This window comes from Solea senegalensis, unplaced genomic scaffold, assembly GCF_019176455.1.
Source record: "Solea senegalensis isolate Sse05_10M unplaced genomic scaffold, IFAPA_SoseM_1 scf7180000015039, whole genome shotgun sequence".
In the NCBI taxonomy this organism is placed as follows: Eukaryota; Metazoa; Chordata; class Actinopteri; order Pleuronectiformes; family Soleidae; genus Solea; species Solea senegalensis.
In genome coordinates this window covers 1-27,318 of record NW_025321203.1, presented here as the reverse complement: position 1 = coordinate 27,318, position 27,318 = coordinate 1, and the positions used below count along the sequence as shown (strand labels likewise).

General features: G+C 45.7%; 33 non-coding genes across 33 annotated transcripts; 19 read left to right on the top strand and 14 right to left on the bottom strand.

The window, feature by feature from the left end:
- Window positions 1-255: 255 nt before the first annotated feature.
- On the bottom strand, window positions 256-327 carry trnaq-cug. Its single transcript has one exon. It is a non-coding gene; the product is annotated as a tRNA-Gln (tRNA).
- Window positions 328-967: 640 nt separating this feature from the next.
- Window positions 968-1,039, top strand: trnap-agg. The gene has a single exon. It is a non-coding gene; the product is annotated as a tRNA-Pro (tRNA).
- Window positions 1,040-1,731: 692 nt separating this feature from the next.
- Window positions 1,732-1,803, top strand: trnap-ugg. The gene has a single exon. It is a non-coding gene; the product is annotated as a tRNA-Pro (tRNA).
- A 328-nt stretch (window positions 1,804-2,131) lies between these two features.
- On the bottom strand, window positions 2,132-2,214 carry trnal-cag. The gene has a single exon. It is a non-coding gene; the product is annotated as a tRNA-Leu (tRNA).
- Window positions 2,215-2,975: 761 nt separating this feature from the next.
- On the top strand, window positions 2,976-3,047 carry trnap-agg. Its single transcript has one exon. It is a non-coding gene; the product is annotated as a tRNA-Pro (tRNA).
- Window positions 3,048-3,739: 692 nt separating this feature from the next.
- Window positions 3,740-3,811, top strand: trnap-ugg. Its single transcript has one exon. It is a non-coding gene; the product is annotated as a tRNA-Pro (tRNA).
- A 328-nt stretch (window positions 3,812-4,139) lies between these two features.
- Window positions 4,140-4,222, bottom strand: trnal-cag. The gene has a single exon. It is a non-coding gene; the product is annotated as a tRNA-Leu (tRNA).
- Window positions 4,223-5,747: 1,525 nt separating this feature from the next.
- trnap-ugg lies at window positions 5,748-5,819 on the top strand. The gene has a single exon. It is a non-coding gene; the product is annotated as a tRNA-Pro (tRNA).
- Window positions 5,820-6,147: 328 nt separating this feature from the next.
- trnal-cag lies at window positions 6,148-6,230 on the bottom strand. The gene has a single exon. It is a non-coding gene; the product is annotated as a tRNA-Leu (tRNA).
- A 1,068-nt stretch (window positions 6,231-7,298) lies between these two features.
- Window positions 7,299-7,370, top strand: trnap-agg. The gene has a single exon. It is a non-coding gene; the product is annotated as a tRNA-Pro (tRNA).
- Window positions 7,371-8,062: 692 nt separating this feature from the next.
- On the top strand, window positions 8,063-8,134 carry trnap-ugg. The gene has a single exon. It is a non-coding gene; the product is annotated as a tRNA-Pro (tRNA).
- A 328-nt stretch (window positions 8,135-8,462) lies between these two features.
- Window positions 8,463-8,545, bottom strand: trnal-cag. The gene has a single exon. It is a non-coding gene; the product is annotated as a tRNA-Leu (tRNA).
- Window positions 8,546-9,438: 893 nt separating this feature from the next.
- On the bottom strand, window positions 9,439-9,510 carry trnaq-cug. The gene has a single exon. It is a non-coding gene; the product is annotated as a tRNA-Gln (tRNA).
- A 630-nt stretch (window positions 9,511-10,140) lies between these two features.
- On the top strand, window positions 10,141-10,212 carry trnap-agg. The gene has a single exon. It is a non-coding gene; the product is annotated as a tRNA-Pro (tRNA).
- A 672-nt stretch (window positions 10,213-10,884) lies between these two features.
- On the top strand, window positions 10,885-10,956 carry trnap-ugg. Its single transcript has one exon. It is a non-coding gene; the product is annotated as a tRNA-Pro (tRNA).
- A 2,008-nt stretch (window positions 10,957-12,964) lies between these two features.
- trnap-agg lies at window positions 12,965-13,036 on the top strand. Its single transcript has one exon. It is a non-coding gene; the product is annotated as a tRNA-Pro (tRNA).
- Window positions 13,037-13,728: 692 nt separating this feature from the next.
- trnap-ugg lies at window positions 13,729-13,800 on the top strand. Its single transcript has one exon. It is a non-coding gene; the product is annotated as a tRNA-Pro (tRNA).
- Window positions 13,801-14,128: 328 nt separating this feature from the next.
- On the bottom strand, window positions 14,129-14,211 carry trnal-cag. Its single transcript has one exon. It is a non-coding gene; the product is annotated as a tRNA-Leu (tRNA).
- An 896-nt stretch (window positions 14,212-15,107) lies between these two features.
- Window positions 15,108-15,179, bottom strand: trnaq-cug. Its single transcript has one exon. It is a non-coding gene; the product is annotated as a tRNA-Gln (tRNA).
- A 640-nt stretch (window positions 15,180-15,819) lies between these two features.
- On the top strand, window positions 15,820-15,891 carry trnap-agg. The gene has a single exon. It is a non-coding gene; the product is annotated as a tRNA-Pro (tRNA).
- Window positions 15,892-16,583: 692 nt separating this feature from the next.
- trnap-ugg lies at window positions 16,584-16,655 on the top strand. The gene has a single exon. It is a non-coding gene; the product is annotated as a tRNA-Pro (tRNA).
- Window positions 16,656-16,983: 328 nt separating this feature from the next.
- trnal-cag lies at window positions 16,984-17,066 on the bottom strand. Its single transcript has one exon. It is a non-coding gene; the product is annotated as a tRNA-Leu (tRNA).
- Window positions 17,067-17,959: 893 nt separating this feature from the next.
- trnaq-cug lies at window positions 17,960-18,031 on the bottom strand. Its single transcript has one exon. It is a non-coding gene; the product is annotated as a tRNA-Gln (tRNA).
- Window positions 18,032-18,670: 639 nt separating this feature from the next.
- Window positions 18,671-18,742, top strand: trnap-agg. The gene has a single exon. It is a non-coding gene; the product is annotated as a tRNA-Pro (tRNA).
- Window positions 18,743-19,434: 692 nt separating this feature from the next.
- trnap-ugg lies at window positions 19,435-19,506 on the top strand. Its single transcript has one exon. It is a non-coding gene; the product is annotated as a tRNA-Pro (tRNA).
- Window positions 19,507-19,834: 328 nt separating this feature from the next.
- On the bottom strand, window positions 19,835-19,917 carry trnal-cag. The gene has a single exon. It is a non-coding gene; the product is annotated as a tRNA-Leu (tRNA).
- Window positions 19,918-20,812: 895 nt separating this feature from the next.
- Window positions 20,813-20,884, bottom strand: trnaq-cug. Its single transcript has one exon. It is a non-coding gene; the product is annotated as a tRNA-Gln (tRNA).
- Window positions 20,885-21,524: 640 nt separating this feature from the next.
- trnap-agg lies at window positions 21,525-21,596 on the top strand. The gene has a single exon. It is a non-coding gene; the product is annotated as a tRNA-Pro (tRNA).
- Window positions 21,597-22,288: 692 nt separating this feature from the next.
- On the top strand, window positions 22,289-22,360 carry trnap-ugg. The gene has a single exon. It is a non-coding gene; the product is annotated as a tRNA-Pro (tRNA).
- Window positions 22,361-22,688: 328 nt separating this feature from the next.
- trnal-cag lies at window positions 22,689-22,771 on the bottom strand. Its single transcript has one exon. It is a non-coding gene; the product is annotated as a tRNA-Leu (tRNA).
- A 1,608-nt stretch (window positions 22,772-24,379) lies between these two features.
- trnap-agg lies at window positions 24,380-24,451 on the top strand. Its single transcript has one exon. It is a non-coding gene; the product is annotated as a tRNA-Pro (tRNA).
- A 692-nt stretch (window positions 24,452-25,143) lies between these two features.
- On the top strand, window positions 25,144-25,215 carry trnap-ugg. Its single transcript has one exon. It is a non-coding gene; the product is annotated as a tRNA-Pro (tRNA).
- A 328-nt stretch (window positions 25,216-25,543) lies between these two features.
- On the bottom strand, window positions 25,544-25,626 carry trnal-cag. The gene has a single exon. It is a non-coding gene; the product is annotated as a tRNA-Leu (tRNA).
- Window positions 25,627-27,318: the final 1,692 nt, after the last annotated feature.

Sequence of the window (27,318 nt, the reverse complement as noted above, 5' to 3'; positions counted from 1 at the left end):
CGTGTGCAGGGATTTGAACCACCAACTGTTCTCTTACGAGCCAAATGATACTCCAGCAGGTGAGGCACACAGCTTTTAGTCAGCTTCCCCACCCCATTATACCAAAGGGGGCACTGAAGCAGGATCTGTTGGGAGGCTTTCGGACTTCTGAGCTGCTCACATCAACAGGACAAACTTGCAGTCTTTTTCCAAGCTATGCCTCATTTCATTCTTCATCAATTTGGCAAGTGTAAATCCCAGGTTTTGTTCAAAGTCAGGCTCCACCGAGATTTGAACTCAGATTGCTGGATTCAGAGTCCAGAGTGCTAACCATTACACCATGGAACCACTGGGAAGCCACTGGTGGAGTTGAAATGTTTTTTTAAAGTGTATACAGTCAGGAAGGCCCTGCATTCAGGTGACGGTCTTTCCCTGGAGTGGTGGGTGAGAATCCTACGTCTCTCGGTAAAACTTTTCATCTGGATTGTGGTCTGGGCTGTTTCACGAAACATCATACCACTCTGGTCAGAAGCTGGATATTTTTTACACTTTATTCTGTGAGGTGTCTCTCAGGTGACCCCAACGACGGTCATTCCCAACTTGACTCAGTTGAAACTAACTACCCGGAAGTGGGTCAGAGTGTGAACGACCTGCGTTGTTCAATGTAACGTTCTCTTTACATGTATCCAGCCTATAGAGGCTAAATACCTGGATTTCTTTCTGTCCACAAGACAGTCAGAAGTGAAGAAGCCTCGTGGATGAGCGTTAAAACATCTTCAACCTAACTCCAGCAAGTCTAGATGTCTACAGCAAACTCCTGACAATGACCTGGATGACTAAGAACCTTCACAGACAGAACAAAAAACACAGTCCAACAGTATCTTTTACCAATTTCCTTTTTCTTTTTAACTTCATCTGGTGATATTGTAATATTTCTCACATAAAATCTGTAACAGGACACCTACATAGAATATGGCGCAAAGATTGTGGCTCGTTGGTCTAGGGGTATGATTCTCGCTTAGGGTGCGAGAGGTCCCGGGTTCAAATCCCGGACGAGCCCCGTTCTTCTGTGAGGACGTCACGCTCTCCTGCAACCTCTGTTTAGTTGGCCTTGCGATGGCAGCGAAAGGTCCTGGGTTCAAATCTCGGAAAAGCCTTTCACAGAGTAGTGTTTCAGCCGTTGAGTTTGTCCTTGCCAAATATACTGACTTTCAGCCAAAGTGAGAATTATACCTCAAGACCAACAAAAGTTGCACATTTCTCCAGGGAAGCATGTCTTCTATCTGTGTCCTGACTCACACAGTCAAGACAAGCCCTTAACGGCACTATCTCATCTATAAATTCCGTCCTTACTAACGCAAGTTGTTTGTGACTGTGGTGGTATTGCATATTTAAAGTGGCAAACTCTATGAACCTGTGAACCATGATCAATAGGGATCTTGAATGAAAGTGAAGACGTCTGAGAAATAAAGAGATAGCAGACATGCTTCCCTGGAGAAATGTGTAACTTTTGTTGGTCTTGAGGTATAATTCTCACTTTGGCTGAAAGAGGTCCCACATTCAAAATCCCACACAAAACATTCACTGAACTGTTGCAAGCATAAATCCTCATCAATGTAAGTCCTTTGTGACTGAGGTGGAATTGCGGGTTTGCAGATGTAGACTCAAAAGCTCTGTGACCCATTCTTGACGAGTATTTCTCACATAAAATCTGTACCAGGACACCTACATAGAATATGGCACAAAGCTTGTGGCTCGTTGGTCTAGGGGTATGATTCTCGCTTTGGGTGCGAGAGGTCCCGGGTTCAAATCCCGGACGAGCCCTCTGCAGGTGTGGTCCAACTGTAACATTTGGAAGCTTCCCACCTCGTTGGACTTGCGGTATGATTCTTGCAGAAAGGCCTTTCAGACAGCACTGTTTCAACCATGAAAGTAGTCCAGTCTTTGCCAAATGTAGTTAATGTAACAAAGCTTTTATGTCACATGCTTAAAGAGTCGTTTAATTTGCACACGCACACCAAATGCAGGGAACTCGAGGAGCAGTGGGGCCGAGTTGTTTGCTATGGGTTATGCCAGTTGTTGACGTGTCTGGGTATTTGAGATCCCAACTGTTCTGTTATGAGGCTAATTCCGGCTGCCCCAAAAGGTAACCTGTCAGAAGTGGGATTCGAACCCACGCCTCCATGGGAGACTGCGACCTGAACGCAGCGCCTTGGACCGCTCGGCCATCCTGACTTGGCAGGTGGCGGCGACATGTCCAGACCGGGCTGCCCATTTGCATCTGCAGAACAAAAGATACTCTTTTGATGACGAGAATGTCCACATTCTGGCCAAGGGGGACACATGGTCTGGAAGAGGAATGAAATCATCTTCTTTTTTTAACCTAGAAAACCATCACACAACAGAGAAGGTGGCCTAAGACACCAACTATTAGTCACCTACAATGCTGCCCTTAGCTCTTTTCCATCTCTCGGTAAAACTTTTCATCTGGATTGTGGTCTGGGCTGTTTCACGAAACATCATACCACTCTGGTCAGAAGCTGGATATTTTTTACACTTTATTCTGTGAGGTGTCTCTCAGGTGACCCCAACGACGGTCATTCCCAACTTGACTCAGTTGAAACTAACTACCCGGAAGTGGGTCAGAGTGTGAACGACCTGCGTTGTTCAATGTAACGTTCTCTTTACATGTATCCAGCCTATAGAGGCTAAATACCTGGATTTCTTTCTGTCCACAAGACAGTCAGAAGTGAAGAAGCCTCGTGGATGAGCGTTAAAACATCTTCAACCTAACTCCAGCAAGTCTAGATGTCTACAGCAAACTCCTGACAATGACCTGGATGACTAAGAACCTTCACAGACAGAACAAAAAACACAGTCCAACAGTATCTTTTACCAATTTCCTTTTTCTTTTTAACTTCATCTGGTGATATTGTAATATTTCTCACATAAAATCTGTAACAGGACACCTACATAGAATATGGCGCAAAGATTGTGGCTCGTTGGTCTAGGGGTATGATTCTCGCTTAGGGTGCGAGAGGTCCCGGGTTCAAATCCCGGACGAGCCCCGTTCTTCTGTGAGGACGTCACGCTCTCCTGCAACCTCTGTTTAGTTGGCCTTGCGATGGCAGCGAAAGGTCCTGGGTTCAAATCTCGGAAAAGCCTTTCACACAGTAGTGTTTCAGCCGTTGAGTTTGTCCTTGCCAAATATACTGACTTTCAGCCAAAGTGAGAATTATACCTCAAGACCAACAAAAGTTGCACATTTCTCCAGGGAAGCATGTCTTCTATCTGTGTCCTGACTCACACAGTCAAGACAAGCCCTTAACGGCACTATCTCATCTATAAATTCCGTCCTTACTAACGCAAGTTGTTTGTGACTGTGGTGGTATTGCATATTTAAAGTGGCAAACTCTATGAACCTGTGAACCATGATCAATAGGGATCTTGAATGAAAGTGAAGACGTCTGAGAAATAAAGAGATAGCAGACATGCTTCCCTGGAGAAATGTGTAACTTTTGTTGGTCTTGAGGTATAATTCTCACTTTGGCTGAAAGAGGTCCCACATTCAAAATCCCACACAAAACATTCACTGAACTGTTGCAAGCATAAATCCTCATCAATGTAAGTCCTTTGTGACTGAGGTGGAATTGCGGGTTTGCAGATGTAGACTCAAAAGCTCTGTGACCCATTCTTGACGAGTATTTCTCACATAAAATCTGTACCAGGACACCTACATAGAATATGGCACAAAGCTTGTGGCTCGTTGGTCTAGGGGTATGATTCTCGCTTTGGGTGCGAGAGGTCCCGGGTTCAAATCCCGGACGAGCCCTCTGCAGGTGTGGTCCAACTGTAACATTTGGAAGCTTCCCACCTCGTTGGACTTGCGGTATGATTCTTGCAGAAAGGCCTTTCAGACAGCACTGTTTCAACCATGAAAGTAGTCCAGTCTTTGCCAAATGTAGTTAATGTAACAAAGCTTTTATGTCACATGCTTAAAGAGTCGTTTAATTTGCACACGCACACCAAATGCAGGGAACTCGAGGAGCAGTGGGGCCGAGTTGTTTGCTATGGGTTATGCCAGTTGTTGACGTGTCTGGGTATTTGAGATCCCAACTGTTCTGTTATGAGGCTAATTCCGGCTGCCCCCAAAGGTAACCTGTCAGAAGTGGGATTCGAACCCACGCCTCCATGGGAGACTGCGACCTGAACGCAGCGCCTTGGACCGCTCGGCCATCCTGACTTGGCAGGTGGCGGCGACATGTCCAGACCGGGCTGCCCATTTGCATCTGCAGAACAAAAGATACTCTTTTGATGACGAGAATGTCCACATTCTGGCCAAGGGGGACACATGGTCTGGAAGAGGAATGAAATCATCTTCTTTTTTTAACCTAGAAAACCATCACACAACAGAGAAGGTGGCCTAAGACACCAACTATTAGTCACCTACAATGCTGCCCTTAGCTCTTTTCCATCTCTCGGTAAAACTTTTCATCTGGATTGTGGTCTGGGCTGTTTCACGAAACATCATACCACTCTGGTCAGAAGCTGGATATTTTTTACACTTTATTCTGTGAGGTGTCTCTCAGGTGACCCCAACGACGGTCATTCCCAACTTGACTCAGTTGAAACTAACTACCCGGAAGTGGGTCAGAGTGTGAACGACCTGCGTTGTTCAATGTAACGTTCTCTTTACATGTATCCAGCCTATAGAGGCTAAATACCTGGATTTCTTTCTGTCCACAAGACAGTCAGAAGTGAAGAAGCCTCGTGGATGAGCGTTAAAACATCTTCAACCTAACTCCAGCAAGTCTAGATGTCTACAGCAAACTCCTGACAATGACCTGGATGACTAAGAACCTTCACAGACAGAACAAAAAACACAGTCCAACAGTATCTTTTACCAATTTCCTTTTTCTTTTTAACTTCATCTGGTGATATTGTAATATTTCTCACATAAAATCTGTAACAGGACAGCTACATAGAATATGGCGCAAAGATTGTGGCTCGTTGGTCTAGGGGTATGATTCTCGCTTAGGGTGCGAGAGGTCCTGGGTTCAAATCCCGGACGACCCCCGTTCTTCTGTGAGGACGTCACGCTCTCCTGCAACCTCTGTTTAGTTGGCCTTGCGATGGCAGCGAAAGGTCCTGGGTTCAAATCTCGGAAAAGCCTTTCACACAGTAGTGTTTCAGCCGTTGAGTTTGTCCTTGCCAAATATACTGACTTTCAGCCAAAGTGAGAATTATACCTCAAGACCAACAAAAGTTGCACATTTCTCCAGGGAAGCATGTCTTCTATCTGTGTCCTGACTCACACAGTCAAGACAAGCCCTTAACGGCACTATCTCATCTATAAATTCCGTCCTTACTAACGCAAGTTGTTTGTGACTGTGGTGGTATTGCATATTTAAAGTGGCAAACTCTATGAACCTGTGAACCATGATCAATAGGGATCTTGAATGAAAGTGAAGACGTCTGAGAAATAAAGAGATAGCAGACATGCTTCCCTGGAGAAATGTGTAACTTTTGTTGGTCTTGAGGTATAATTCTCACTTTGGCTGAAAGAGGTCCCACATTCAAAAGCCCACACAAAACATTCACTGAACTGTTGCAAGCATAAATCCTCATCAATGTAAGTCCTTTGTGACTGAGGTGGAATTGCGGGTTTGCAGATGTAGACTCAAAAGCTCTGTGACCCATTCTTGACGAGTATTTCTCACATAAAATCTGTACCAGGACACCTACATAGAATATGGCACAAAGGTTGTGGCTCGTTGGTCTAGGGGTATGATTCTCGCTTTGGGTGCGAGAGGTCCCGGGTTCAAATCCCGGACGAGCCCTCTGCAGGTGTGGTCCAACTGTAACATTTGGAAGCTTCCCACCTCGTTGGACTTGCGGTATGATTCTTGCAGAAAGGCCTTTCAGACAGCACTGTTTCAACCATGAAAGTAGTCCAGTCTTTGCCAAATGTAGTTAATGTAACAAAGCTTTTATGTCACATGCTTAAAGAGTCGTTTAATTTGCACACGCACACCAAATGCAGGGAACTCGAGGAGCAGTGGGGCCGAGTTGTTTGCTATGGGTTATGCCAGTTGTTGACGTGTCTGGGTATTTGAGATCCCAACTGTTCTGTTATGAGGCTAATTCCGGCTGCCCCAAAAGGTATCCTGTCAGAAGTGGGATTCGAACCCACGCCTCCATGGGAGACTGCGACCTGAACGCAGCGCCTTGGACCGCTCGGCCATCCTGACTTGGCAGGTGGCGGCGACATGTCCAGACCGGGCTGCCCATTTGCATCTGCAGAACAAAAGATACTCTTTTGATGACGAGAATGTCCACATTCTGGCCAAGGGGGACACATGGCTGGAAGAGGAATGAAATCATCTTCTTTTTTTAACCTAGAAAACCATCACACAACAGAGAAGGTGGCCTAAGACACCAACTATTAGTCACCTACAATGCTGCCCTTAGCTCTTTTCCATTAGGGGTCAACACTCAACCACTGACAAACAAAGGTGAACGCCAACACACATTAGCAGAGTGTGTCTCTTGGATGAGAGGTGAAATGTCTTCAACATACCTCAAGCAAGACCACTTGATAAAAAGAAAATGAATGCAATGGCTTCACTCTGGACTCTGGATTCAGAGTCCAGAGTGCTAACCATTACACCATGGAACCACTGGGAAGCCACTGGTGGAGTTGAAATGTTTTTTTAAAGTGTATACAGTCAGGAAGGCCCTGCATTCAGGTGACGGTCTTTCCCTGGAGTGGTGGGTGAGAATCCTACGTCTCTCGGTAAAACTTTTCATCTGGATTGTGGTCTGGGCTGTTTCACGAAACATCATACCACTCTGGTCAGAAGCTGGATATTTTTTACACTTTATTCTGTGAGGTGTCTCTCAGGTGACCCCAACGACGGTCATTCCCAACTTGACTCAGTTGAAACTAACTACCCGGAAGTGGGTCAGAGTGTGAACGACCTGCGTTGTTCAATGTAACGTTCTCTTTACATGTATCCAGCCTATAGAGGCTAAATACCTGGATTTCTTTCTGTCCACAAGACAGTCAGAAGTGAAGAAGCCTCGTGGATGAGCGTTAAAACATCTTCAACCTAACTCCAGCAAGTCTAGATGTCTACAGCAAACTCCTGACAATGACCTGGATGACTAAGAACCTTCACAGACAGAACAAAAAACACAGTCCAACAGTATCTTTTACCAATTTCCTTTTTCTTTTTAACTTCATCTGGTGATATTGTAATATTTCTCACATAAAATCTGTAACAGGACACCTACATAGAATATGGCGCAAAGATTGTGGCTCGTTGGTCTAGGGGTATGATTCTCGCTTAGGGTGCGAGAGGTCCCGGGTTCAAATCCCGGACGAGCCCCGTTCTTCTGTGAGGACGTCACGCTCTCCTGCAACCTCTGTTTAGTTGGCCTTGCGATGGCAGCGAAAGGTCCTGGGTTCAAATCTCGGAAAAGCCTTTCACACAGTAGTGTTCCAGCCGTTGAGTTTGTCCTTGCCAAATATACTGACTTTCAGCCAAAGTGAGAATTATACCTCAAGACCAACAAAAGTTGCACATTTCTCCAGGGAAGCATGTCTTCTATCTGTGTCCTGACTCACACAGTCAAGACAAGCCCTTAACGGCACTATCTCATCTATAAATTCTGTCCTTACTAACGCAAGTTGTTTGTGACTGTGGTGGTATTGCATATTTAAAGTGGCAAACTCTATGAACCTGTGAACCATGATCAATAGGGATCTTGAATGAAAGTGAAGACGTCTGAGAAATAAAGAGATAGCAGACATGCTTCCCTGGAGAAATGTGTAACTTTTGTTGGTCTTGAGGTATAATTCTCACTTTGGCTGAAAGAGGTCCCACATTCAAAATCCCACACAAAACATTCACTGAACTGTTGCAAGCATAAATCCTCATCAATGTAAGTCCTTTGTGACTGAGGTGGAATTGCGGGTTTGCAGATGTAGACTCAAAAGCTCTGTGCCCCATTCTTGACGAGTATTTCTCACATAAAATCTGTACCAGGACACCTACATAGAATATGGCACAAAGGTTGTGGCTCGTTGGTCTAGGGGTATGATTCTCGCTTTGGGTGCGAGAGGTCCCGGGTTCAAATCCCGGACGAGCCCTCTGCAGGTGTGGTCCAACTGTAACATTTGGAAGCTTCCCACCTCGTTGGACTTGTGGTATGATTCTTGCAGAAAGGCCTTTCAGACAGCACTGTTTCAACCATGAAAGTAGTCCAGTCTTTGCCAAATGTAGTTAATGTAACAAAGCTTTTATGTCACATGCTTAAAGAGACGTTTAATTTGCACACGCACACCAAATGCAGGGAACTCGAGGAGCAGTGGGGCCGAGTTGTTTGCTATGGGTTATGCCAGTTGTTGACGTGTCTGGGTATTTGAGATCCCAACTGTTCTGTTATGAGGCTAATTCCGGCTGCCCCAAAAGGTATCCTGTCAGAAGTGGGATTCGAACCCACGCCTCCATGGGAGACTGCGACCTGAACGCAGCGCCTTGGACCGCTCGGCCATCCTGACTTGGCAGGTGGCGGCGACATGTCCAGACCGGGCTGCCCATTTGCATCTGCAGAACAAAAGATACTCTTTTGATGACGAGAATGTCCACATTCTGGCCAAGGGGGACACATGGTCTGGAAGAGGAATGAAATCATCTTCTTTTTTTAACCTAGAAAACCATCACACAACAGAGAAGGTGGCCTAAGACACCAACTATTAGTCACCTACAATGCTGCCCTTAGCTCTTTTCCATTAGGGGTCAACACTCAACCACTGACAAACAAAGGTGAACGCCAACACACATTAGCAGAGTGTGTCTCTTGGATGAGAGGTGAAATGTCTTCAACATACCTCAAGCAAGACCACTTGATAAAAAGAAAATGAATGCAATGGCCGTGAAAGGTCCTGGGTTCAAATCCCAGAAAAGCCTTTCACACAGCAGTGTTTCAACCATGAAGTTTGTCCTTGCCAAATGTACTGAATGTGACAGACGTGGTAACGCAAGTTTGAAGAGGGTGGAATTTAGTAGTTCAATTTGCGCACACACACCAGTGGGCAAACACATCAAACGCAAGGCAAGGAAACTGGGCCTGCGTAAACCACGGCAGCAATGGGTGTGAATGGGCGCGAGTTGTTTGCTTATGGGGTATGCCAGTTGACGTGTGCAGGGATTTGAACCACCAACTGTTCTCTTACGAGCCAAATGATACTCCAGCAGGTGAGGCACACAGCTTTTAGTCAGCTTCCCCACCCCATTATACCAAAGGGGGCACTGAAGCAGGATCTGTTGGGAGGCTTTCGGACTTCTGAGCTGCTCACATCAACAGGACAAACTTGCAGTCTTTTTCCAAGCTATGCCTCATTTCATTCTTCATCAATTTGGCAAGTGTAAATCCCAGGTTTTGTTCAAAGTCAGGCTCCACCGAGATTTGAACTCAGATTGCTGGATTCAGAGTCCAGAGTGCTAACCATTACACCATGGAACCACTGGGAAGCCACTGGTGGAGTTGAAATGTTTTTTTAAAGTGTATACAGTCAGGAAGGCCCTGCATTCAGGTGACGGTCTTTCCCTGGAGTGGTGGGTGAGAATCCTACGTCTCTCGGTAAAACTTTTCATCTGGATTGTGGTCTGGGCTGTTTCACGAAACATCATACCACTCTGGTCAGAAGCTGGATATTTTTTACACTTTATTCTGTGAGGTGTCTCTCAGGTGACCCCAACGACGGTCATTCCCAACTTGACTCAGTTGAAACTAACTACCCGGAAGTGGGGCAGAGTGTGAACGACCTAAAGTTGTTCAATGTAGCGTTCTCTTTACATGTATCCAGCCTATAGAGGCGTCCTGGAATTTCTTTCATCCTGGTGAAGTGAAGAAGCCTGCGTGGATGGCGTTAAAACATCTTCAACCTAACTCCATAGATCCTAAGATGTCTGCAGCAAACTCCTGACAATGATCTGGATGTCTAAGAACCTTCACAGACAGAACATAAAACATAGTCCAACAGTATCTTTTCCCAATTTCCCTTGTCTTTTTAACTTAATCTGGTGATATTGTAATAGTTCTCACATACAATCTGTAACAGGAGACCTACATATAAAATGGCGCAAGGTTCGTGGCTCGTTGGTCTAGGGGTATGATTCTCGCTTAGGGTGCGAGAGGTCCCGGGTTCAAATCCCGGACGAGCCCTATACAGCCCCCGTTCCTCTGTCAGGACGTCACGCTTACCTGCAACTTCTGCTTTGCAATAGCAGTCGAAGGTCCTGGGTTGAAATTTCAGATAAGCTTTTCACACAGCAGTGTTTCAACCATGAAGTTTGTCCTTGCCAAATGTACTGAATGACTCACACAGTCGAGCCCTATCTCAACTATAAATTCTGTTCTTACTAATGCGAGTTGTTTGTGACTGTGGTGGTATTGCACATTTAAAGTGGCAAACTCTATGAACCTGTCAACCATGATCAATAGGGATTTTGAATGAAAGTGAAGACTATTGAGAAATAAAGAGATTGGAAGGAGAGCCCTACTTGACTCACCTTTATACAAAGAAAAGGAATCCTAAAACATGTTATCTTATCGTAATCTTAGGCCTTAGCAGACATGCTTCCCTGGAGAAATGAGTACATTTTGTTGGTCTTATTCTCACTTTGGCTGAAAGAGGTCCCACATTCAAAATCCCACACAAAACATCCACTGAACTATTGCAAGCATAAAGCCTCATCAATGTAAGTCCTTTGTGAGTGAGGTGGAATTGCGGGTTTGCAGATGTAGACTCAAAATCTCTGTGACCCATTCTTGATGAGTATTTCTCACATAAAATCTGTAACACGACACCTACATAGAATATTTCCCCTCTATAGAGGCTCGTTGGTCTAGGGGTATGATTCTCGCTTTGGGTGCGAGAGGTCCCGGGTTCAAATCCCGGACGAGCCCTCTGCAGGTGTGGTCCAATTATAACGTTTGAGATGTGGGAGTTTCCTGTTTCCTGGGACTTGCGCTACGATTCTTGCAGAAAGGCCTTTCACACAGCACTGTTTCAACCATGAAACCAGTCAAGTCTTTGCCAAGTGTAGTGAATGGAATCTCGCATGCTTAAAGAGTCGTTTAATTTGCGCACGCACACCGAATGCAGGGAATCCAAGGAGCAGTGGGGGCGAGTTGTTTGCTATAGGTTATACCAGTTGTTAGCGTGTCTGGTGTTGAGATCCCAACTGTTCTGTTATGAGGGTAATTCCGGCTGCCCCAAAGGTATCCTGTCAAGTGGGATTCAGACACGCCTCCATGGGAAGTTCACGACCTGAGCGCTTGGCGCCTTGGACAGCTCGGCCATCCTGACTTGGCAAGTGGCGGCGACATGTCCAGACCGGGCTCCCCATTTGCATCTGCAGAACAAAAGATACTCTTTTGATGACGAGAATGTCCACATTCTGGCCAAGGGGGACACATGGTCTGGAAGAGGAATGAAATCATCTTCTTTTTTTAACCTAGAAAACCATCACACAACAGAGAAGGTGGCCTAAGACACCAACTATTAGTCACCTACAATGCTGCCCTTAGCTCTTTTCCATTAGGGGTCAACACTCAACCACTGACAAACAAAGGTGAACGCCAACACACATTAGCAGAGTGTGTCTCTTGGATGAGAGGTGAAATGTCTTCAACATACCTCAAGCAAGACCACTTGATAAAAAGAAAATGAATGCAATGGCCGTGAAAGGTCCTGGGTTCAAATCCCAGAAAAGCCTTTCACACAGCAGTGTTTCAACCATGAAGTTTGTCCTTGCCAAATGTACTGAATGTGACAGACGGGGTAACGCAAGTTTGAAGAGGGTGGAATTTAGTAGTTCAATTTGCGCACACACACCAGTGGGCAAACACATCAAACGCAAGGCAAGGAAACTGGGCCTGCGTAAACCACGGCAGCAATGGGTGTGAATGGGCGCGAGTTGTTTGCTTATGGGGTATGCCAGTTGACGTGTGCAGGGATTTGAACCACCAACTGTTCTCTTACGAGCCAAATGATACTCCAGCAGGTGAGGCACACAGCTTTTAGTCAGCTTCCCCACCCCATTATACCAAAGGGGGCACTGAAGCAGGATCTGTTGGGAGGCTTTCGGACTTCTGAGCTGCTCACATCAACAGGACAAACTTGCAGTCTTTTTCCAAGCTATGCCTCATTTCATTCTTCATCAATTTGGCAAGTGTAAATCCCAGGTTTTGTTCAAAGTCAGGCTCCACCGAGATTTGAACTCAGATTGCTGGATTTAGAGTCCAGAGTGCTAACCATTACACCATGGAACCACTGGGAAGCCACTGGTGGAGTTGAAATGTTTTTTTAAAGTGTATACAGTCAGGAAGGCCCTGCATTCAGGTGACGGTCTTTCCCTGGAGTGGTGGGTGAGAATCCTACGTCTCTCGGTAAAACTTTTCATCTGGATTGTGGTCTGGGCTGTTTCACGAAACATCATACCACTCTGGTCAGAAGCTGGATATTTTTTACACTTTATTCTGTGAGGTGTCTCTCAGGTGACCCCAACGACGGTCATTCCCAACTTGACTCAGTTGAAACTAACTACCCGGAAGTGGGTCAGAGTGTGAACGACCTGCGTTGTTCAATGTAACGTTCTCTTTACATGTATCCAGCCTATAGAGGCTAAATACCTGGATTTCTTTCTGTCCACAAGACAGTCAGAAGTGAAGAAGCCTCGTGGATGAGCGTTAAAACATCTTCAACCTAACTCCAGCAAGGCTAGATGTCTACAGCAAACTCCTGACAATGACCTGGATGACTAAGAACCTTCACAGACAGAACAAAAAACACAGTCCAACAGTATCTTTTACCAATTTCCTTTTTCTTTTTAACTTCATCTGGTGATATTGTAATATTTCTCACATAAAATCTGTAACAGGACACCTACATAGAATATGGCGCAAAGATTGTGGCTCGTTGGTCTAGGGGTATGATTCTCGCTTAGGGTGCGAGAGGTCCCGGGTTCAAATCCCGGACGAGCCCCGTTCTTCTGTGAGGACGTCACGCTCTCCTGCAACCTCTGTTTAGTTGGCCTTGCGATGGCAGCGAAAGGTCCTGGGTTCAAATCTCGGAAAAGCCTTTCACAGAGTAGTGTTTCAGCCGTTGAGTTTGTCCTTGCCAAATATACTGACTTTCAGCCAAAGTGAGAATTATACCTCAAGACCAACAAAAGTTGCACATTTCTCCAGGGAAGCATGTCTTCTATCTGTGTCCTGACTCACACAGTCAAGACAAGCCCTTAACGGCACTATCTCATCTATAAATTCCGTCCTTACTAACGCAAGTTGTTTGTGACTGTGGTGGTATTGCATATTTAAAGTGGCAAACTCTATGAACCTGTGAACCATGATCAATAGGGATCTTGAATGAAAGTGAAGACGTCTGAGAAATAAAGAGATAGCAGACATGCTTCCCTGGAGAAATGTGTAACTTTTGTTGGTCTTGAGGTATAATTCTCACTTTGGCTGAAAGAGGTCCCACATTCAAAATCCCACACAAAACATTCACTGAACTGTTGCAAGCATAAATCCTCATCAATGTAAGTCCTTTGTGACTGAGGTGGAATTGCGGGTTTGCAGATGTAGACTCAAAAGCTCTGTGACCCATTCTTGACGAGTATTTCTCACATAAAATCTGTACCAGGACACCTACATAGAATATGGCACAAAGGTTGTGGCTCGTTGGTCTAGGGGTATGATTCTCGCTTTGGGTGCGAGAGGTCCCGGGTTCAAATCCCGGACGAGCCCTCTGCAGGTGTGGTCCAACTGTAACATTTGGAAGCTTCCCACCTCGTTGGACTTGCGGTATGATTCTTGCAGAAAGGCCTTTCAGACAGCACTGTTTCAACCATGAAAGTAGTCCAGTCTTTGCCAAATGTAGTTAATGTAACAAAGCTTTTATGTCACATGCTTAAAGAGTCGTTTAATTTGCACACGCACACCAAATGCAGGGAACTCGAGGAGCAGTGGGGCCGAGTTGTTTGCTATGGGTTATGCCAGTTGTTGACGTGTCTGGGTATTTGAGATCCCAACTGTTCTGTTATGAGGCTAATTCCGGCTGCCCCAAAAGGTATCCTGTCAGAAGTGGGATTCGAACCCACGCCTCCATGGGAGACTGCGACCTGAACGCAGCGCCTTGGACCGCTCGGCCATCCTGACTTGGCAGGTGGCGGCGACATGTCCAGACCGGGCTGCCCATTTGCATCTGCAGAACAAAAGATACTCTTTTGATGACGAGAATGTCCACATTCTGGCCAAGGGGGACACATGGTCTGGAAGAGGAATGAAATCATCTTCTTTTTTTAACCTAGAAAACCATCACACAACAGAGAAGGTGGCCTAAGACACCAACTATTAGTCACCTACAATGCTGCCCTTAGCTCTTTTCCATTAGGGGTCAACACTCAACCACTGACAAACAAAGGTGAACGCCAACACACATTAGCAGAGTGTGTCTCTTGGATGAGAGGTGAAATGTCTTCAACATACCTCAAGCAAGACCACTTGATAAAAAGAAAATGAATGCAATGGCCGTGAAAGGTCCTGGGTTCAAATCCCAGAAAAGCCTTTCACACAGCAGTGTTTCAACCATGAAGTTTGTCCTTGCCAAATGTACTGAATGTGACAGACGTGGTAACGCAAATTTGAAGAGGGTGGAATTTAGTAGTTCAATTTGCGCACACACACCAGTGGGCAAACACATCAAACGCAAGGCAAGGAAACTGGGCCTGCGTAAACCACGGCAGCAATGGGTGTGAATGGGCGCGAGTTGTTTGCTTATGGGGTATGCCAGTCCTTGACGTGTGCAGGGATTTGAACCACCAACTGTTCTCTTACGAGCCAAATGATACTCCAGCAGGTGAGGCACACAGCTTTTAGTCAGCTTCCCCACCCCATTATACCAAAGGGGGCACTGAAGCAGGATCTGTTGGGAGGCTTTCGGACTTCTGAGCTGCTCACATCAACAGGACAAACTTGCAGTCTTTTTCCAAGCTATGCCTCATTTCATTCTTCATCAATTTGGCAAGTGTAAATCCCAGGTTTTGTTCAAAGTCAGGCTCCACCGAGATTTGAACTCAGATTGCTGGATTCAGAGTCCAGAGTGCTAACCATTACACCATGGAACCACTGGGAAGCCACTGGTGGAGTTGAAATGTTTTTTTAAAGTGTATACAGTCAGGAAGGCCCTGCATTCAGGTGACGGTCTTTCCCTGGAGTGGTGGGTGAGAATCCTACGTCTCTCGGTAAAACTTTTCATCTGGATTGTGGTCTGGGCTGTTTCACGAAACATCATACCACTCTGGTCAGAAGCTGGATATTTTTTACACTTTATTCTGTGAGGTGTCTCTCAGGTGACCCCAACGACGGTCATTCCCAACTTGACTCAGTTGAAACTAACTACCCGGAAGTGGGTCAGAGTGTGAACGACCTGCGTTGTTCAATGTAACGTTCTCTTTACATGTATCCAGCCTATAGAGGCTAAATACCTGGATTTCTTTCTGTCCACAAGACAGTCAGAAGTGAAGAAGCCTCGTGGATGAGCGTTAAAACATCTTCAACCTAACTCCAGCAAGTCTAGATGTCTACAGCAAACTCCTGACAATGACCTGGATGACTAAGAACCTTCACAGACAGAACAAAAAACACAGTCCAACAGTATCTTTTACCAATTTCCTTTTTCTTTTTAACTTCATCTGGTGATATTGTAATATTTCTCACATAAAATCTGTAACAGGACACCTACATAGAATATGGCGCAAAGATTGTGGCTCGTTGGTCTAGGGGTATGATTCTCGCTTAGGGTGCGAGAGGTCCCGGGTTCAAATCCCGGACGAGCCCCGTTCTTCTGTGAGGACGTCACGCTCTCCTGCAACCTCTGTTTAGTTGGCCTTGCGATGGCAGCGAAAGGTCCTGGGTTCAAATCTCGGAAAAGCCTTTCACAGAGTAGTGTTTCAGCCGTTGAGTTTGTCCTTGCCAAATATACTGACTTTCAGCCAAAGTGAGAATTATACCTCAAGACCAACAAAAGTTGCACATTTCTCCAGGGAAGCATGTCTTCTATCTGTGTCCTGACTCACACAGTCAAGACAAGCCCTTAACGGCACTATCTCATCTATAAATTCCGTCCTTACTAACGCAAGTTGTTTGTGACTGTGGTGGTATTGCATATTTAAAGTGGCAAACTCTATGAACCTGTGAACCATGATCAATAGGGATCTTGAATGAAAGTGAAGACGTCTGAGAAATAAAGAGATAGCAGACATGCTTCCCTGGAGAAATGTGTAACTTTTGTTGGTCTTGAGGTATAATTCTCACTTTGGCTGAAAGAGGTCCCACATTCAAAATCCCACACAAAACATTCACTGAACTGTTGCAAGCATAAATCCTCATCAATGTAAGTCCTTTGTGACTGAGGTGGAATTGCGGGTTTGCAGATGTAGACTCAAAAGCTCTGTGACCCATTCTTGACGAGTATTTCTCACATAAAATCTGTACCAGGACACCTACATAGAATATGGCACAAAGCTTGTGGCTCGTTGGTCTAGGGGTATGATTCTCGCTTTGGGTGCGAGAGGTCCCGGGTTCAAATCCCGGACGAGCCCTCTGCAGGTGTGGTCCAACTGTAACATTTGGAAGCTTCCCACCTCGTTGGACTTGCGGTATGATTCTTGCAGAAAGGCCTTTCAGACAGCACTGTTTCAACCATGAAAGTAGTCCAGTCTTTGCCAAATGTAGTTAATGTAACAAAGCTTTTATGTCACATGCTTAAAGAGTCGTTTAATTTGCACACGCACACCAAATGCAGGGAACTCGAGGAGCAGTGGGGCCGAGTTGTTTGCTATGGGTTATGCCAGTTGTTGACGTGTCTGGGTATTTGAGATCCCAACTGTTCTGTTATGAGGCTAATTCCGGCTGCCCCAAAAGGTATCCTGTCAGAAGTGGGATTCGAACCCACGCCTCCATGGGAGACTGCGACCTGAACGCAGCGCCTTGGACCGCTCGGCCATCCTGACTTGGCAGGTGGCGGCGACATGTCCAGACCGGGCTGCCCATTTGCATCTGCAGAACAAAAGATACTCTTTTGATGACGAGAATGTCCACATTCTGGCCAAGGGGGACACATGGTCTGGAAGAGGAATGAAATCATCTTCTTTTTTTAACCTAGAAAACCATCACACAACAGAGAAGGTGGCCTAAGACACCAACTATTAGTCACCTACAATGCTGCCCTTAGCTCTTTTCCATTAGGGGTCAACACTCAACCACTGACAAACAAAGGTGAACGCCAACACACATTAGCAGAGTGTGTCTCTTGGATGAGAGGTGAAATGTCTTCAACATACCTCAAGCAAGACCACTTGATAAAAAGAAAATGAATGCAATGGCCGTGAAAGGTCCTGGGTTCAAATCCCAGAAAAGCCTTTCACACAGCAGTGTTTCAACCATGAAGTTTGTCCTTGCCAAATGTACTGAATGTGACAGACGTGGTAACGCAAGTTTGAAGAGGGTGGAATTTAGTAGTTCAATTTGCGCACACACACCAGTGGGCAAACACATCAAACGCAAGGCAAGGAAACTGGGCCTGCGTAAACCACGGCAGCAATGGGTGTGAATGGGCGCGAGTTGTTTGCTTATGGGGTATGCCAGTTGACGTGTGCAGGGATTTGAACCACCAACTGTTCTCTTACGAGCCAAATGATACTCCAGCAGGTGAGGCACACAGCTTTTAGTCAGCTTCCCCACCCCATTATACCAAAGGGGGCACTGAAGCAGGATCTGTTGGGAGGCTTTCGGACTTCTGAGCTGCTCACATCAACAGGACAAACTTGCAGTCTTTTTCCAAGCTATGCCTCATTTCATTCTTCATCAATTTGGCAAGTGTAAATCCCAGGTTTTGTTCAAAGTCAGGCTCCACCGAGATTTGAACTCAGATTGCTGGATTCAGAGTCCAGAGTGCTAACCATTACACCATGAAACCACTGGGAAGCCACTGGTGGAGTTGAAATGTTTTTTTAAAGTGTATACAGTCAGGAAGGCCCTGCATTCAGGTGACGGTCTTTCCCTGGAGTGGTGGGTGAGAATCCTACGTCTCTCGGTAAAACTTTTCATCTGGATTGTGGTCTGGGCTGTTTCACGAAACATCATACCACTCTGGTCAGAAGCTGGATATTTTTTACACTTTATTCTGTGAGGTGTCTCTCAGGTGACCCCAACGACGGTCATTCCCAACTTGACTCAGTTGAAACTAACTACCCGGAAGTGGGTCAGAGTGTGAACGACCTGCGTTGTTCAATGTAACGTTCTCTTTACATGTATCCAGCCTATAGAGGCTAAATACCTGGATTTCTTTCTGTCCACAAGACAGTCAGAAGTGAAGAAGCCTCGTGGATGAGCGTTAAAACATCTTCAACCTAACTCCAGCAAGTCTAGATGTCTACAGCAAACTCCTGACAATGACCTGGATGACTAAGAACCTTCACAGACAGAACAAAAAACACAGTCCAACAGTATCTTTTACCAATTTCCTTTTTCTTTTTAACTTCATCTGGTGATATTGTAATATTTCTCACATAAAATCTGTAACAGGACACTACATAGAATATGGCGCAAAGATTGTGGCTCGTTGGTCTAGGGGTATGATTCTCGCTTAGGGTGCGAGAGGTCCCGGGTTCAAATCCCGGACGAGCCCCGTTCTTCTGTGAGGACGTCACGCTCTCCTGCAACCTCTGTTTAGTTGGCCTTGCGATGGCAGCGAAAGGTCCTGGGTTCAAATCTCGGAAAAGCCTTTCACACAGTAGTGTTTCAGCCGTTGAGTTTGTCCTTGCCAAATATACTGACTTTCAGCCAAAGTGAGAATTATACCTCAAGACCAACAAAAGTTGCACATTTCTCCAGGGAAGCATGTCTTCTATCTGTGTCCTGACTCACACAGTCAAGACAAGCCCTTAACGGCACTATCTCATCTATAAATTCCGTCCTTACTAACGCAAGTTGTTTGTGACTGTGGTGGTATTGCATATTTAAAGTGGCAAACTCTATGAACCTGTGAACCATGATCAATAGGGATCTTGAATGAAAGTGAAGACGTCTGAGAAATAAAGAGATAGCAGACATGCTTCCCTGGAGAAATGTGTAACTTTTGTTGGTCTTGAGGTATAATTCTCACTTTGGCTGAAAGAGGTCCCACATTCAAAATCCCACACAAAACATTCACTGAACTGTTGCAAGCATAAATCCTCATCAATGTAAGTCCTTTGTGACTGAGGTGGAATTGCGGGTTTGCAGATGTAGACTCAAAAGCTCTGTGACCCATTCTTGACGAGTATTTCTCACATAAAATCTGTACCAGGACACCTACATAGAATATGGCACAAAGCTTGTGGCTCGTTGGTCTAGGGGTATGATTCTCGCTTTGGGTGCGAGAGGTCCCGGGTTCAAATCCCGGACGAGCCCTCTGCAGGTGTGGTCCAACTGTAACATTTGGAAGCTTCCCACCTCGTTGGACTTGCGGTATGATTCTTGCAGAAAGGCCTTTCAGACAGCACTGTTTCAACCATGAAAGTAGTCCAGTCTTTGCCAAATGTAGTTAATGTAACAAAGCTTTTATGTCACATGCTTAAAGAGTCGTTTAATTTGCACCCGCACACCAAATGCAGGGAACTCGAGGAGCAGTGGGGCCGAGTTGTTTGCTATGGGTTATGCCAGTTGTTGACGTGTCTGGGTATTTGAGATCCCAACTGTTCTGTTATGAGGCTAATTCCGGCTGCCCCAAAAGGTAACCTGTCAGAAGTGGGATTCGAACCCACGCCTCCATGGGAGACTGCGACCTGAACGCAGCGCCTTGGACCGCTCGGCCATCCTGACTTGGCAGGTGGCGGCGACATGTCCAGACCGGGCTGCCCATTTGCATCTGCAGAACAAAAGATACTCTTTTGATGACGAGAATGTCCACATTCTGGCCAAGGGGGACACATGGTCTGGAAGAGGAATGAAATCATCTTCTTTTTTTAACCTAGAAAACCATCACACAACAGAGAAGGTGGCCTAAGACACCAACTATTAGTCACCTACAATGCTGCCCTTAGCTCTTTTCCATTAGGGTCAACACTCAACCACTGACAAACAAAGGTGAACGCCAACACACATTAGCAGAGTGTGTCTCTTGGATGAGAGGTGAAATGTCTTCAACATACCTCAAGCAAGACCACTTGATAAAAAGAAAATGAATGCAATGGCCGTGAAAGGTCCTGGGTTCAAATCCCAGAAAAGCCTTTCACACAGCAGTGTTTCAACCATGAAGTTTGTCCTTGCCAAATGTACTGAATGTGACAGACGTGGTAACGCAAGTTTGAAGAGGGTGGAATTTAGTAGTTCAATTTGCGCACACACACCAGTGGGCAAACACATCAAACGCAAGGCAAGGAAACTGGGCCTGCGTAAACCACGGCAGCAATGGGTGTGAATGGGCGCGAGTTGTTTGCTTATGGGGTATGCCAGTCCTTGACGTGTGCAGGGATTTGAACCACCAACTGTTCTCTTACGAGCCAAATGATACTCCAGCAGGTGAGGCACACAGCTTTTAGTCAGCTTCCCCACCCCATTATACCAAAGGGGGCACTGAAGCAGGATCTGTTGGGAGGCTTTCGGACTTCTGAGCTGCTCACATCAACAGGACAAACTTGCAGTCTTTTTCCAAGCTATGCCTCATTTCATTCTTCATCAATTTGGCAAGTGTAAATCCCAGGTTTTGTTCAAAGTCAGGCTCCACCGAGATTTGAACTCAGATTGCTGGATTCAGAGTCCAGAGTGCTAACCATTACACCATGGAACCACTGGGAAGCCAGTGGTGGAGTTGAAATGTTTTTTTAAAGTGTATACAGTCAGGAAGGCCCTGCATTCAGGTGACGGTCTTTCCCTGGAGTGGTGGGTGAGAATCCTACGTCTCTCGGTAAACCTTTTCATCTGGATTGTGGTCTGGGCTGTTTCACGAAACATCATACCACTCTGGTCAGAAGCTGGATATTTTTTACACTTTATTCTGTGAGGTGTCTCTCAGGTGACCCCAACGACGGTCATTCACAACTTGACTCAGTTGAAACTAACTACCCGGAAGTGGGTCAGAGTGTGAACGACCTGCGTTGTTCAATGTAACGTTCTCTTTACATGTATCCAGCCTATAGAGGCTAAATACCTGGATTTCTTTCTGTCCACAAGACAGTCAGAAGTGAAGAAGCCTCGTGGATGAGCGTTAAAACATCTTCAACCTAACTCCAGCAAGTCTAGATGTCTACAGCAAACTCCTGACAATGACCTGGATGACTAAGAACCTTCACAGACAGAACAAAAAACACAGTCCAAAAGTATCTTTTACCAATTTCCTTTTTCTTTTTAACTTCATCTGGTGATATTGTAATATTTCTCACATAAAATCTGTAACAGGACACCTACATAGAATATGGCGCAAAGATTGTGGCTCGTTGGTCTAGGGGTATGATTCTCGCTTAGGGTGCGAGAGGTCCCGGGTTCAAATCCCGGACGAGCCCCGTTCTTCTGTGAGGACGTCACGCTCTCCTGCAACCTCTGTTTAGTTGGCCTTGCGATGGCAGCGAAAGGTCCTGGGTTCAAATCTCGGAAAAGCCTTTCACAGAGTAGTGTTTCAGCCGTTGAGTTTGTCCTTGCCAAATATACTGACTTTCAGCCAAAGTGAGAATTATACCTCAAGACCAACAAAAGTTGCACATTTCTCCAGGGAAGCATGTCTTCTATCTGTGTCCTGACTCACACAGTCAAGACAAGCCCTTAACGGCACTATCTCATCTATAAATTCCGTCCTTACTAACGCAAGTTGTTTGTGCCTGTGGTGGTATTGCATATTTAAAGTGGCAAACTCTATGAACCTGTGAACCATGATCAATAGGGATCTTGAATGAAAGTGAAGACGTCTGAGAAATAAAGAGATAGCAGACATGCTTCCCTGGAGAAATGTGTAACTTTTGTTGGTCTTGAGGTATAATTCTCACTTTGGCTGAAAGAGGTCCCACATTCAAAATCCCACACAAAACATTCACTGAACTGTTGCAAGCATAAATCCTCATCAATGTAAGTCCTTTGTGACTGAGGTGGAATTGCGGGTTTGCAGATGTAGACTCAAAAGCGCTGTGACCCATTCTTGACGAGTATTTCTCACATAAAATCTGTACCAGGACACCTACATAGAATATGGCACAAAGCTTGTGGCTCGTTGGTCTAGGGGTATGATTCTCGCTTTGGGTGCGAGAGGTCCCGGGTTCAAATCCCGGACGAGCCCTCTGCAGGTGTGGTCCCACTGTAACATTTGGAAGCTTCCCACCTCGTTGGACTTGCGGTATGATTCTTGCAGAAAGGCCTTTCAGACAGCACTGTTTCAACCATGAAAGTAGTCCAGGCTTTGCCAAATGTAGTTAATGTAACAAAGCTTTTATGTCACATGCTTAAAGAGTCGTTTAATTTGCACACGCACACCAAATGCAGGGAACTCGAGGAGCAGTGGGGCCGAGTTGTTTGCTATGGGTTATGCCAGTTGTTGACGTGTCTGGGTATTTGAGATCCCAACTGTTCTGTTATGAGGCTAATTCCGGCTGCCCCCAAAGGTAACCTGTCAGAAGTGGGATTCGAACCCACGCCTCCATGGGAGACTGCGACCTGAACGCAGCGCCTTGGACCGCTCGGCCATCCTGACTTGGCAGGTGGCGGCGACATGTCCAGACCGGGCTGCCCATTTGCATCTGCAGAACAAAAGATACTCTTTTGATGACGAGAATGTCCACATTCTGGCCAAGGGGGACACATGGGCTGGAAGAGGAATGAAATCATCTTCTTTTTTTAACCTAGAAAACCATCACACAACAGAGAAGGTGGCCTAAGACACCAACTATTAGTCACCTACAATGCTGCCCTTAGCTCTTTTCCATTAGGGGTCAACACTCAACCACTGACAAACAAAGGTGAACGCCAACACACATTAGCAGAGTGTGTCTCTTGGATGAGAGGTGAAATGTCTTCAACATACCTCAAGCAAGACCACTTGATAAAAAGAAAATGAATGCAATGGCCGTGAAAGGTCCTGGGTTCAAATCCCAGAAAAGCCTTTCACACAGCAGTGTTTCAACCATGAAGTTTGTCCTTGCCAAATGTACTGAATGTGACAGACGTGGTAACGCAAATTTGAAGAGGGTGGAATTTAGTAGTTCAATTTGCGCACACACACCAGTGGGCAAACACATCAAACGCAAGGCAAGGAAACTGGGCCTGCGTAAACCACGGCAGCAATGGGTGTGAATGGGCGCGAGTTGTTTGCTTATGGGGTATGCCAGTCCTTGACGTGTGCAGGGATTTGAACCACCAACTGTTCTCTTACGAGCCAAATGATACTCCAGCAGGTGAGGCACACAGCTTTTAGTCAGCTTCCCCACCCCATTATACCAAAGGGGGCACTGAAGCAGGATCTGTTGGGAGGCTTTCGGACTTCTGAGCTGCTCACATCAACAGGACAAACTTGCAGTCTTTTTCCAAGCTATGCCTCATTTCATTCTTCATCAATTTGGCAAGTGTAAATCCCAGGTTTTGTTCAAAGTCAGGCTCTACCGAGATTTGAACTCAGATTGCTGGATTCAGAGTCCAGAGTGCTAACCATTACACCATGGAACCACTGGGAAGCCACTGGTGGAGTTGAAATGTTTTTTTAAAGTGTATACAGTCAGGAAGGCCCTGCATTCAGGTGACGGTCTTTCCCTGGAGTGGTGGGTGAGAATCCTACGTCTCTCGGTAAAACTTTTCATCTGGATTGTGGTCTGGGCTGTTTCACGAAACATCATACCACTCTGGTCAGAAGCTGGATATTTTTTACACTTTATTCTGTGAGGTGTCTCTCAGGTGACCCCAACGACGGTCATTCCCAACTTGACTCAGTTGAAACTAACTACCCGGAAGTGGGTCAGAGTGTGAACGACCTGCGTTGTTCAATGTAACGTTCTCTTTACATGTATCCAGCCTATAGAGGCTAAATACCTGGATTTCTTTCTGTCCACAAGACAGTCAGAAGTGAAGAAGCCTCGTGGATGAGCGTTAAACCATCTTCAACCTAACTCCAGCAAGTCTAGATGTCTACAGCAAACTCCTGACAATGACCTGGATGACTAAGAACCTTCACAGACAGAACAAAAAACACAGTCCAAAAGTATCTTTTACCAATTTCCTTTTTCTTTTTAACTTCATCTGGTGATATTGTAATATTTCTCACATAAAATCTGTAACAGGACACCTACATAGAATATGGCGCAAAGATTGTGGCTCGTTGGTCTAGGGGTATGATTCTCGCTTAGGGTGCGAGAGGTCCCGGGTTCAAATCCCAGACGAGCCCCGTTCTTCTGTGAGGACGTCACGCTCTCCTGCAACCTCTGTTTAGTTGGCCTTGCGATGGCAGCGAAAGGTCCTGGGTTCAAATCTCGGAAAAGCCTTTCACAGAGTAGTGTTTCAGCCGTTGAGTTTGTCCTTGCCAAATATACTGACTTTCAGCCAAAGTGAGAATTATACCTCAAGACCAACAAAAGTTGCACATTTCTCCAGGGAAGCATGTCTTCTATCTGTGTCCTGACTCACACAGTCAAGACAAGCCCTTAACGGCACTATCTCATCTATAAATTCTGTCCTTACTAACGCAAGTTGTTTGTGACTGTGGTGGTATTGCATATTTAAAGTGGCAAACTCTATGAACCTGTGAACCATGATCAATAGGGATCTTGAATGAAAGTGAAGACGTCTGAGAAATAAAGAGATAGCAGACATGCTTCCCTGGAGAAATGTGTAACTTTTGTTGGTCTTGAGGTATAATTCTCACTTTGGCTGAAAGAGGTCCCACATTCAAAATCCCACACAAAACATTCACTGAACTGTTGCAAGCATAAATCCTCATCAATGTAAGTCCTTTGTGACTGAGGTGGAATTGCGGGTTTGCAGATGTAGACTCAAAAGCTCTGTGACCCATTCTTGACGAGTATTTCTCACATAAAATCTGTACCAGGACACCTACATAGAATATGGCACAAGGGTTGTGGCTCGTTGGTCTAGGGGTATGATTCTCGCTTTGGGTGCGAGAGGTCCCGGGTTCAAATCCCGTACGAGCTCTCTGCAGGTGTGGTCCAACTGTAACATTTGGAAGCTTCCCACCTCGTTGGACTTGCGGTATGATTCTTGCAGAAAGGCCTTTCAGACAGCACTGTTTCAACCATGAAAGTAGTCCAGTCTTTGCCAAATGTAGTTAATGTAACAAAGCTTTTATGTCACATGCTTAAAGAGTCTTTTAATTTGCACACGCACACCAAATGCAGGGAACTCGAGGAGCAGTGGGGCCGAGTTGTTTGCTATGGGTTATGCCAGTTGTTGACGTGTCTGGGTATTTGAGATCCCAACTGTTCTGTTATGAGGGTAATTCCGGCTGCCCCAAAAGGTATCCTGTCAGAAGTGAGATTCGAACCCACGCCTCCATGGGAGACTGCGACCTGAACGCAGCGCCTTGGACCGCTCGGCCATCCTGACTTGGCAGGTGACGGCGACATGTCCAGACCGGGCTGCCCATTTGCATCTGAAGAACAAAAGATACTCTTTTGATGACGAGAATGTCCACATTCTGGCCAAGGGGGACATATGGTCGTGAAGAGGAATGAAATCATCTTCTTTTTTTAACCTAGAAAACCATCACACAACAGAGAAGGTGGCCTAAGACACCAACTATTAGTCACCTACAATGCTGCCCTTAGCTCTTTTCTATTAGGGGTCAACACTCAACCACTGACAAACAAAGGTGAACGCCAACACACATTAGCAGAGTGTGTCTCTTGGATGAGAGGTGAAATGTCTTCAACATACCTCAAGCAAGACCACTTGATAAAAAGAAAATGAATGCAATGGCCGTGAAAGGTCCTGGGTTCAAATCCCAGAAAAGCCTTTCACTCAGCAGTGTTTCTACCATGAAGTTTGTCCTTGCCAAATGTACTGAATGTGACAGACGTGGTAACGCAAGTTTGAAGAGGGTGGAATTTAGTAGTTTAATTTGCGCACACACACCAGTGGGCAAACACATCAAACGCAAGGCAAGGAAACTGGGCCTGCGTAAACCACGGCAGCAATGGGTGTGAATGGGCGCGAGTTGTTTGCTTATGGGGTATGCCAGTCCTTGACGTGTGCAGGGATTTGAACCACCAACTGTTCTCTTACGAGCCAAATGATACTCCAGCAGGTGAGGCACACAGCATTTAGTCAGCTTCCCCACCCCATTATACCAAAGGGGGCACTGAAGCAGGATCTGTTGGGAGGCTTTCGGACTTCTGAGCTGCTCAAACTTGCAGTCTTTTTCCAAGCTGTACTTTGCTTCTTACTGCAGGAGGGAAGGTTTAATATCTCTGGGACCATCTACTTTTGCATTGCAGTTTTTATAGTGGCAATTTTAAAGTATAGTACCTTAACATCCCGACTGTGCCTTACTTTACCAAACTCCTCACCTTTGCAGAGTCATACTCAATTTACTGGCAGTGTGGCATAGTTATACTATTGGGCTTGTAAACTGGTGATCATAAACTCAACATGATTATATTCTATGACTCGCTGTCCCAAAGCCTTACCTTTTCGGGGCTTGTCAAGTGATGGTGGTATAGTGGTAAGCATAGTTTCCTTGCAAGCAATTGACCCGGCTTCGATTCCCGGCCGTCGCATAGAGGCTGTTTGAATCTTTATAAACGGCCATACCACCCTGAGCACGCCCACAAGCAAACCAGGAAGTGGATGGAACAAACATTTCGAGCACACGGCTCCTTTTCTCAACCTGTTTTCTCCCCTTTATTCTCCTCTGTTTTGTACTTCTTTTCCTTTTCTCGTCTTGTGCGACTTTAGTTCTTTGTTTTGTTCATTTAAAAGACTGGTTTTCCCCCGACAGTGTGTTTTACACTGTGCGGGGGCGCTTTTAGTTTTTGCTGACTATGGACGGACCTCAAGTTGACGACCCATCGAACGGAAAAATGGCAAATGAAACGGCAACAGCAGAAAAAGGACAGGAAGATAAAGGCAAGGAAAATCAAAGAAAATATGACAAGGACATGACACTACAAATTGAGCTACAAGGTACGGAGAAAGTAACAATTATGGAACTTTTAAAGTGTGTGCAGGAGTTGTGTAGTGGCTTAATGGCCTGCCGCTACACCGGAGAGAACAAATATGAAGTCATAATGACCAATG